Source organism: Triticum aestivum, chromosome 4B (assembly GCF_018294505.1).
Source record: "Triticum aestivum cultivar Chinese Spring chromosome 4B, IWGSC CS RefSeq v2.1, whole genome shotgun sequence".
NCBI lineage: Eukaryota > Viridiplantae > Streptophyta > Magnoliopsida > Poales > Poaceae > Triticum > Triticum aestivum.
Genome location: NC_057804.1, coordinates 242,648,250 through 242,655,975, shown reverse-complemented (window position 1 = coordinate 242,655,975; position 7,726 = coordinate 242,648,250).

The following is a 7,726-nucleotide window of genomic DNA, read 5'->3' as shown; positions in this document are numbered from 1 at the left end:
ATATATATATATATATATATATATATATATATATATGTTGTTGTTATAAGAATGATCATGATGCCCTCATGTCCGTATTTTATTTTTATCGACACCTCTATCTCTAAACATGGGGACATATTTTTCGATATCGGCTTCTGCTTGAGAACAAGCGAGGTCTAAGCTTGGGGGAGTTGATACGTCCATTTTGCATCATGCTTTTATATCAAAATTTCTTGCATTATGGGCTGTTATTACATGTTATGTCACAATACTTATGGCTATTCTCTCTTATTTTACAAGGTTTACATGAAGGGGGAGAATGCCGGCAGGTGGGATTCTGGGCTGGAAAAGGAGCAAATATTGGAGACCTATTCTGCACAGCTCCAAAAGTCCTGAAACTCCACGAAAGTCGTTTTGGGAATTAATAAAAAATATTGAGTGGAAGAAATACCTGAGGGGGGCCACCCACCATCCACGAGGGTGGGGGCGTGCCCTATCCCCTGGGCGTGCCCCCTGCCTCGTGGGCCACCTGGTAGCCCTCCGGCGCCCATCTTCTACTATATGAAGGCTTTTACCCTAGAAAAAACCATAAGCAAGTTTACGGGACGAAACTCCGCCGCCACGAGGCGGAACCTTGGCGGAGCCAATCTAGGGCTCTGGTGGAGCTGTTCTGCCGGGGAAACTTCCCTCCGGGAGGGGGAAATCATCACCATCGTCATCACCAATGATCCTCTCATCGTGGGAGGGGGTCAATCTCCATCAACATCTTCACCAGCACCATCTCCTCTCAAAACCCTAGTTCATCTCTTGTATCCAATCTTGTATCAAAACCACAAATTGCTACCTGTGGGTTGCTAGTAGTGTTGATTACTCCTTGTAGTCGATTCTAGTTGGTTTATTGGGTGGAAGATCATATGATCAGATCCTTAATGCATATTAATACTCCTCTAATTATGAACATGAATATGCTTTGTGAGTAGTTACGTTTGTTCCTTAGGACATGGGTGAAGTCTTGCTATTAGTAGTCATGTGAATTTGGTATTCATTCGATATTTTGATGAGATGTATGTTGTCTCTCCTCTAGTGGTGTTATGTGAACGTCGACTACATAAAACTTCACCATTATTTGGGCCTAGAGGAAGGCATTGGGAAGTAATAAGTAGATGATGGGTTGCTAGAGTGACAAAAGCTTAAACCCTAGTTTATAAGTTGCTTCATAAGGGGCTGATTTGGATCCATATGTTTCATGCTATGGTTAGGTTTACCTTAACACTTCTTTTGTAGTTGCGGATGCTTGCAATAGGGGTTAATCAGAAGTGGGATGCCTGTCCAAGAAAGGGCAGTACCCAAGCACCGGTCCACCCACATATCAAATTATCAGAGTAACGAACGCGAATCATACGAGCGTGATGAAAACTAGCTTGACGATAATTTCCATGTGTCCTCGGGAGCGCTTTTCTCATTATAAGAACTTGTCCAGGCTTGTCCTTTGCTACCAAAAGGATTGGGACACCTTGCTGCACCTTATTTACTTTTATTGCTTGCTACCTGTTACAAATTATCTTATCACAAAACTATCTATTACCTACAATTTCAGTGCTTGCAGAGAATACCTTACTGAAAACCGCTTGTCATTTCCTTCTACTCCTCGTTGGGTTCGACACTCTTATCGAAAGGACTATGATAGATCCCCTACACTTGTGGGTCATCAGAGAGCGACAACAGTCATAAACATGCATTGAGATTAACCAACAATGAGTGCAAGCATGAGTAGGATATAAATCACTGTGAACATAAATATCGTGGAGGCTATGTTGATTTTGTTTCAACTATATGTGTAAACATGTTCCAAGTCAAGCCACTCAAATCATTCAAAGGAGGACCCCATCCTATCATACTACATCACAACCATTTTAATAGCATGTTGGGACGCAAGGTAAACCATTATAAATTCCTAGCTAATTAAGCATGGCATGAGTAACTATAATCTCTAATTGTCATTGCAAACATGTCTCATTCATAATAGGCTGAATCAGGAACGATGAACTAATCATATTTACAAAAAGAAGATAGGCCGAGTTCATACCAGCATTTCCTCATCTCAATCATTTCATCATGTATCGTCATTATTGCCTTTCACTTGCACGACCGAACGGTGTGGAAAATAATCATAGTGCATGTGCATTGGACTAAGCTAGAATTTGCAAACATTTATTCAAAGGAGAAGACAAGGTAATATGGGCTCTTTGTTATATCAACAATAATGCATATGAGAGCCACTCATCATTTTCATCGTGGTCTTCTCATCTCGACCCCCAAAGAAAAGAAAAGAAAAGAAACACACTGAAATGGTTTTGGAGTTTTTGTTTTTCTGAAGAAAGTAAAACAAGAACGAGAAAAACTATTTACACGGGAAAGCCCCCAACAAGCAAAAGAAGAACAAGAAATCTTTTTGGGTTTTCTTTTAATAGTACAACTACATAGACATGGAAAGTAAACTAGCTAGAAGCTACAACTATTTTTTTTGGTTTTTCTCAAAGTTTTTCAAACACTCAAGAAGAAAGCAAGAAAAATAAAATAAACTAGCATGGATAATATAATGAAAAAGTATGAACACCGCTAACTAGAATGAGTGTGTGAACATGAATGTAATGTCGGTGAGAAATACGTACCACCCCAAGCTTAGGCGTTTGGCCTAAGTTTTTCTAAGGCCACCACTGGCCCGGATGATATCCGACATCATAGTTGGGGTCGTACTATGTTGCGGCAGCTGCCGCCTGACGAGCTGTTTCCCAGAGGCGAGCGGCCTACACTATTCTATCATACTCATTTTCCTCCTCTCTAGTTATGAAATATCTCTCATTTACCTGAAAGTTAAAGAAGGAAGGAGCAGGAAGGGTAATATGGACAACATGCCATCTGTCAAAGATTAGTCGGTATTGGAGGGACTGGTCGTTCCTCTCAAGAAACTGGTAGCAAATCATAGCATTATAATCTAGAAAAGTAGGTGGCAACTCAATGTCATTCTCTCTTATAGATACACCAAGATAATTAGCTAAACGAGTTGCATAAAACCCACCAAATAAATCTCCATCTTTCGCATTAAGATGTAAGGTCCTCGCAACAATGGCCCCCAAGTTATACCGCGTATCACCTAATACCGCACTGTTGAGGACACTAAGATCTGGAACGCAAAGGTGGCTATGATCATGCTTACCGTTAATGCATCTACCTATAAAGAGAGCAAAGTAATGTACGGTAGGAAAATGAATGCTCCCTATGGTAGCTTGTGTGATATTTCTAGTTTCTCCCACAGTGATGCTTGCAAGGAAATCATTATATTCAGATTTGTGAGGCTCACTAAGAATGCCCCACTGTGGGATTTTGCAGGCAGCATTAAAATCTTCAAGGTGCATGGTATATGATTCATCATAAAGATCAAATAAAACAGAATGGGTATTTGGCTTAGATGAAAATTCAAACCTCCGCACAAAGGAATCAGTGAGGTAATAGTATTGTTGGCACTTATCTGATATGAAGTCCTCAAGATCAGCATTATGTACATACGCATCAAATTCATCCTTGAAGCCTGCATGGACCATAAATTCATCCGACGGCCATTCACAAGGCCGCACTTCAGCTTCCCTTGGTGGTTCAAGGTCTGGCTCACGTATCGCGATCCTTGCTGCTTGCTTCCTTGAAGAACCACCATGATACATTTTCCTAGACATTTTTCTTCCTCTGAAAAATTTCTGAAATTTTTAGTGACTCAAAATAAAAGTGAAACAAACTCAACAAAATTGATAATAACTACTTCCACAAGTGCCTAGAGGCTATATCATGCATCAAAACTACTTTGGACCATATAAATTTGACATGCAAGCTCAAGAAAAGGGTCACCACAGCAGCAAAAATTTGCAATAAATAAAGCACTAGAAAAAAACTAATTGGACCATTGGAGGAGTCACATACCGAAGAACAATCCCCCAAAGCAGTTTTGTGAATGGAGCTTTGAGCAAGGAGATCGAAAATGGCAGCAAAATGAGCAAGAACACAGGTTTTAGCTACATGATGATTTTTTCTGAAGGAAGACAAAGTGGATGGGTGCTGGAATAAGTGGAGGGGACCCACGTGGGACCCACAAGACAGGGAGGCGCACTTAGGGGGGTAGGGCGCGCCCTCCGTCCTCGTGGCTCACTAGTGCATCCCCCTGGTGTGTTCTCAGTGCCTGAAATTCTCAAATATTCTATAAAAATCATACTAAATTTTTAGGGCATTTGGAGAACTTTTTATTTTTAGGGCATTTTTAATTGCAAGGATAATTCAGAAAACAAACAGAAATTACTATTTTTTCTTTATTTAATCTAAATAACAGAAAGTAAACAGAGGGTACAGAAAGTAGTGCTTCCTAAATTCATCCATCTCATGCTCATCAAAAGGAATCCATTAACAAGGTTGATCAAGTCTTATTAACAAACTTCTTCCGAATGACATGAACCTGAGAATTTTCAAATAACACTAGGTTACCACAACAGGGATATGCATGTCCCCAACAATAGAATATCATATTTCTTTTTGACAGTAGTAAGAGGGAATTCAAAACCTCCAATAGTAATAGTTGAGATTTTTCCAATAAAATTGATACTATGAACTTGAGGTTGTTTCTTTGGAAAGTGTATTGTATGCTCATTACCATTAACATGAAAAGTGACATTGTCTTTGTTGCAATCAATAACATCCCCTGTAGTATTCAAAAAGGGTTTACCCAGGATGATCGACATACTGTCGTCCTCGGGAATATCAAGAATAACAAAGTCCGTTAAGATAGTAACATTTGCAACCACAAGAGGCACATAATCACAAATACCAATGGGTATAGCAGTTGATTTATCAGCCATTTGCAAAGAGATTTCAGTAGGTGTCAACTTATTCAAATCAAGTCTATGATATAAAGAGAAAGGCATAACACTAACACCGGCTCCAATATCACATAAAGTAGTTTTAACATAGTTTCTTTTAATGGAACATGGTATAGTTGGTACTCCTGGGTCTCCTAGTTTCTTTGGTATTGTCGGTGTACTAGAGTAGGGGTACCCTAGTATCCCAAACTTGTGCACGGGCAGTCGCAGCACCCCGCGGCAAGGCTTGCCGGGTGACCGCCAAGGTCCTCCGTGGTTCCTTTGGAGCCATTCAAGAACAAAGTATTCAAGCCAAGGAGACAAGGCCCCAACAAGAAGAGCTTGCCGGGAAGGCCAACCAAGGCATCTCAAGGAACTTGCCGCGACGGCCACGCGTCCCGGCAAGGCCCGGTGAGCGACAAGCTTCCGGACGCGACAAGACAACGACAGCGGCAAGGCGCTTGCCGCGGCAAGCTACCACTCTGTACCCGCGCTCCAGCACATCCACCAACGTGTTGCCCTGGGACCTTTCCAGGCGCGCGTGGCAAGAGGCTGTGCAGCCAGCGGTGCGTGGTGGCAAGCGATGCTGACAAGACTGCCATCGTGGCGAGCGGTGGCGTCCCTGACGGTCCCTTTTTGCACTATTTGGGCGACACAGACGGGCATTTAATGCCTTTGTCCCCTGCCGTCAGGGTTAGGTATGATACACTGTACAGGTGGTTGTACCAACCGCAATTCCTTTTCCATTTTTACCCTTGTCTACATTGCCACCTGTCGGTGACCCCTTGAGCATATAAAAGGAGGCCCATGCGCAACGTAGAAGGGGGTTCGAAGGCAGAAAAACACTCACGCTCGGTCTCGTTAGCAGCTAGTGTGTACTGTAGCACTCAGCGCTCCCGAGCAAGAACTCAATATACTCAGACATGCAGCAGTAGGAGTGTTATCTCTCCGGAGAGCTCCGAAGCTGGGTAAACCGCTCGTGTGCTTCGCCTCGATCCGCTCTTCGTGCGATCTCCGCCACCCGCTGAACCGAAAGGGGCTCGGTCCGCCGGTCCCATAGGTGTTCGTGGATCAGTTTCCCCGACATCTTTGGCGCGCCAGGTAGGGGGCGTCGAGGTCGTGTGAACCTGATCCGGCGTTCACACGAGCTAGATCTTCATATTCTTCATCGACATGCCACCGAAGAAGAAGGCTTCGGTGGCAGTTGTTCCATCCACGTCGATCCCACCACCACCGGAGCAAACAAGTGGTGGGGTAGACGCCGGCGGAAGAACGGACATCGACGAGGGAGCTCACGGTGCTGCCAGGTCCAAGGACAAGGCTGCGCAGACCTCGGCGTCCGTACATGCACCGCATCCATCGCAGGAGGCGCAGGACCGATAGCGTCATGGTATTCGCAGTGCCATACATTTGTTGGACCAAGATCGAGCTGGTGGATCCCGGGGCGCTCAAGACCAGCATGCATGCCAACGCGCTGGCACGAGCGGGACACGGTCGCCTGGACAGAATACTGCTCCTTCTAACATAGTTAGAAGTCCGAGCATATCCCGCTCCTCGCACCATTCGCCACTACCGCCCACCACTCCAGCAGAAGCTTTGGCGCGAGCTCAACTGCTCTTGGATTACCCTCCAACGGCAGACAGGATCGATGGATGGAGGGCCACCATTCAGAGTCTCATCGGCTTTGCCAATGGCGACACTCCGCGGCAGCCGAGTACATCGCTGTCGCGGCAGGACTGCCAGGCACGAGCCGGTGGCGACGAAACCGGTGGAGGTGCAACCACCATGCACTCTCCATCCCGAAGGCCAAGATCGCCGACTCGCCGGATCCACCTCGACAGCGACTCCACCGCATCATCGGATCCACGAGCTCGTCGCGATCAACACCAAGTTCTTCACGAACGACAGCAAGAAGACGCTCGTACTCGCATCGAGCGCCGAAGAGAAGCGCGGCGTCAATCCGACCAGCGCGCTGGGCCCTCTGTCGACATGCATGCGCCAGGGGAACCAGGTGACTTGCCGTACGCGGTAGGTTGCCCTGCGTTCACTCGTGAGCTGCGGCAAGTCCAGTGGCCCAGCACGAAGAATTTCCAGCCAGATGTACCAGAGAAGTACGACGGCAAGTCGCATCCGTCGGTGTTCCTCAGCATCTACACCATCGCGGTGCAAGCTGCCGGGGGGCGGGACGACAAGATCCTGGCCAATTACTTCCCGCCGGTGCTCCAGCCCAATGTCAGATCCTGGCTCATGCACTTGCCGGATAACTCCATATCCTCTTGGGCAGACCTATGCCGTCAGTTTGTCGGCGCCTTTACAGGCGGCCACAAGCCTCATGGCCAAGAGAGCGACCTTCATCTGCTCGCCCAGAAGGAAGGAGAGCCCCTGCGCAAGTACATTCAGAGATTCAGCCGCGTACAACACAACATCCCAGATGTCCACCCTGCTGCAGTAATCAGCGTGTTCCATCAGAACATGCGAAACCGCGGGATGCGGGAGGAGATGGCGATGTGCAAGATCAGAGACGTCAGTGAGCTATATGCCCTGGCCGACAAGTGTGCACGTGCTGAGGAAGGGAGGAAACTCCCCGGAGAGAATACAGAAGCAGGAGGATCTGATAGTGAGGAGGCTGCCCCGGCAAAGAAAAACCGGCAGCGGAACAACAGGAAGAAGAAAGGCAGAGATGTGCTAGTCGTTGAGCAGTCCGGCAACGGAGGTGGCGCCAAGAAAGCCAAAGCTGGTAGCTCCGGCAAGGAGATTGTCGTGGGCACCAACTACCAGGCTGTGGCGGTCGCCGACAAGCAGGACGGCACCAACAAACAGTACTGCAAGATCCACCGCACCAAGGG